The following is a 4004-nucleotide window of genomic DNA, read 5'->3' on the forward strand; positions in this document are numbered from 1 at the left end:
GAATATGTAATTGAAAAAAATTAGAAAAATTTATTTTAGCCGTAAATCGAAAATAATGGGGACACCGGAGCTGTTCGAAGCGCCGAGACGCGCCGCGTACGGCCGAATATTTTCCAAGTCCCAACGTACCGATCAAGAGTAAAGTACCATTTTCCTACATTAGATTTCGTTCTAAATGCTTAATCCCTATGTAAAAACGTTAGTTAAGCAAGAATATCGTATTTTTAAAAAAATCTAATGATAGGATTTCCCAGAAAATTGAAAAAACCGTAAAATGTCAAGAGTAAAGTGCCATTTTCTGACATTAGATTTCGTTCTAAATGCTTAATCCCTATGTAGAAACGTTAGTTAAGCAAGAATATCGTATTTTTAAAAAAATCTAATGATAGGATTTTTCAGAAAATTGAAAAAACCGTAAAATGTCAAGAGTAAAGTGCCCTTATTTTAAACAATGTATCGTTCTAAATGCTTAATCCCTATGTAAAAAAGTTATTTTAGCAGGAATATGTTATTGAAAAAAATTAGAAAAATTTATTTTAGCCGTAAATCGAAAATAATGGGGACACCGGAGCTGTTCGAAGCGCCGAGCGCGCCGCGTACGCCCGAATATTTTCAAAGTCCCAACGTACCGATCAAGAGTAAAGTACCATTTTCCTACATTAGATTTCGTTCTAAATGCTTAATCCCTATGTAAAAACGTTAGTTAAGCAAGAATATCGTATTTTTAAAAAAATCTAATGATAGGATTTTCCAGAAAATTGAAAAAACCGAAAAATGTCAAGAGTAAAGTGCCATTTTCTGACATTAGATTTCGTTCTAAATGCTTAATCCCTATGTAGAAACGTTAGTTAAGCAAGAATATCGTATTCTTAAAAAAATCTAATGATAGGATTTTTCAGAAAATTGAAAAAACCGTAAAATGTCAAGAGTAAAGTGCCCTTATTTTAAACAATGTATCGTTCTAAATGCTTAATCCCTATGTAAAAAAGTTATTTAAGCAAGAATATGTTATTGAATAAAATGAGAAAAATTTATTTTAGCCGTAAATCGAAAATAATGGATCGAGCGAATCGGTCGATTGCGCCGAGACGCGCTATGATGCAACAGACGAGCGATTGGAACGCCCGAATATTTTCAAAGTCCCAACGTACCGATCAAGAGTAAAGTACCATTTTCCTACATTAGATTTCGTTCTAAATGCTTAATCCCTATGTAAAAACGTTAGTTAAGCAAGAATATCGTATTTTTAAAAAAATCTAATGATAGGATTTTCCAGAAAATTGAAAAAACCGAAAAATGTCAAGAGTAAAGTGCCATTTTCTGACATTAGATTTCGTTCTAAATGCTTAATCCCTATGTAGAAACGTTAGTTAAGCAAGAATATCGTATTTTTAAAAAAATCTAATGATAGGATTTTTCAGAAAATTGAAAAAACCGTAAAATGTCAAGAGTAAAGTGCCCTTATTTTAAACAATGTATCGTTCTAAATGCTTAATCCCTATGTAAAAAAGTTATTTAAGCAGGAATATGTTATTGAATAAAATGAGAAAAATTTATTTTAGCCGTAAATCGAAAATAATGGATCGAGCGAATCGGTCGATTGCGCCGAGACGCGCTATGATGCAACAGACGAGCGATTGGAACGCCCGAATATTTTCAAAGTCCCAACGTACCGATCAAGAGTAAAGTACCATTTTCCTACATTAGATTTCGTTCTAAATGCTTAATCCCTATGTAAAAACGTTAGTTAAGCAAGAATATCGTATTTTTAAAAAAATCTAATGATAGGATTTTCCAGAAAATTGAAAAAACCGAAAAATGTCAAGAGTAAAGTGCCATTTTCTGACATTAGATTTCGTTCTAAATGCTTAATCCCTATGTAGAAACGTTAGTTAAGCAAGAATATCGTATTTTTAAAAAAATCTAATGATAGGATTTTTCAGAAAATTGAAAAAACCGTAAAATGTCAAGAGTAAAGTGCCCTTATTTTAAACAATGTATCGTTCTAAATGCTTAATCCCTATGTAAAAAAGTTATTTAAGCAGGAATATGTTATTGAAAAAATATAGAAAAATTTATTTTAGCCGTAAATCGAAAATAATGGATCGAGCGAATCGGTCGATTGCGCCGAGACGCGCTATGATGCAACAGACGAGCGATTGGAACGCCCGAATATTTTCAAAGTCCCAACGTACCGATCAAGAGTAAAGTACCATTTTCCTACATTAGATTTCGTTCTAAATGCTTAATCCCTATGTAAAAACGTTAGTTAAGCAAGAATATCGTATTTTTAAAAAAATCTAATGATAGGATTTCCCAGAAAATTGAAAAAACCGAAAAATGTCAAGAGTAAAGTGCCATTTTCTGACATTAGATTTCGTTCTAAATGTTTAATCCCTATGTAGAAACGTTAGTTAAGCAAGAATATCGTATTTTTAAAAAAATCTAATGATAGGATTTTTCAGAAAATTGAAAAAACCGTAAAATGTCAAGAGTAAAGTGCCCTTATTTTAAACAATGTATCGTTCTAAATGCTTAATCCATATGTAAAAAAGTTATTTAAGCAGGAATATGTTATTGAATAAAATGAGAAAAATTTATTTTAGCCGTAAATCGAAAATAATTGATCGAGCGAATCGGTCGATTGCGCCGAGACGCGCTATGATGCAACAGACGAGCGATTGGAACGCCCGAATATTTTCAAAGTCCCAACGTACCGATCAAGAGTAAAGTACCATTTTCCTACATTAGATTTCGTTCTAAATGCTTAATCCCTATGTAAAAACGTTAGTTAAGCAAGAATATCGTATTTTTAAAAAAATCTAATGATAGGATTTCCCAGAAAATTGAAAAAACCGAAAAATGTCAAGAGTAAAGTGCCATTTTCTGACATTAGATTTCGTTCTAAATGCTTAATCCCTATGTAGAAACGTTAGTTAAGCAAGAATATCGTATTTTTAAAAAAATCTAATGATAGGATTTTTCAGAAAATTGAAAAAACCGTAAAATGTCAAGAGTAAAGTGCCCTTATTTTAAACAATGTATCGTTCTAAATGCTTAATCCATATGTAAAAAAGTTATTTAAGCAGGAATATGTTATTGAATAAAATGAGAAAAATTTATTTTAGCCGTAAATCGAAAATAATTGATCGAGCGAATCGGTCGATTGCGCCGAGACGCGCTATGATGCAACAGACGAGCGATTGGAACGCCCGAATATTTTCAAAGTCCCAACGTACCGATCAAGAGTAAAGTACCATTTTCCTACATTAGATTTCGTTCTAAATGCTTAATCCCTATGTAAAAACGTTAGTTAAGCAAGAATATCGTATTTTTAAAAAAATCTAATGATAGGATTTTCCAGAAAATTGAAAAAACCGAAAAATGTCAAGAGTAAAGTGCCATTTTCTGACATTAGATTTCGTTCTAAATGCTTAATCCCTATGTAGAAACGTTAGTTAAGCAAGAATATCGTATTTTTAAAAAAATCTAATGATAGGATTTTTCAGAAAATTGAAAAAACCGTAAAATGTCAAGAGTAAAGTGCCCTTATTTTAAACAATGTATCGTTCTAAATGCTTAATCCCTATGTAAAAAAGTTATTTAAGCAGGAATATGTTATTGAATAAAATGAGAAAAATTTATTTTAGCCGTAAATCGAAAATAATGGATCGAGCGAATCGGTCGATTGCGCCGAGACGCGCTATGATGCAACAGACGAGCGATTGGAACGCCCGAATATTTTCAAAGTCCCAACGTACCGATCAAGAGTAAAGTACCATTTTCCTACATTAGATTTCGTTCTAAATGCTTAATCCCTATGTAAAAACGTTAGTTAAGCAAGAATATCGTATTTTTAAAAAAATCTAATGATAGGATTTCCCAGAAAATTGAAATAACCGTAAAATGTCAAGAGTAAAGTGCCATTTTCTGACATTAGATTTCGTTCTAAATGCTTAATCCCTATGTAGAAACGTTAGTTAAGCAAGAATATCGTATTTTTA

This window comes from Megalopta genalis, unplaced genomic scaffold (genome assembly GCF_051020955.1).
Source record: "Megalopta genalis isolate 19385.01 unplaced genomic scaffold, iyMegGena1_principal scaffold0033, whole genome shotgun sequence".
Lineage (NCBI taxonomy): Eukaryota > Metazoa > Arthropoda > Insecta > Hymenoptera > Halictidae > Megalopta > Megalopta genalis.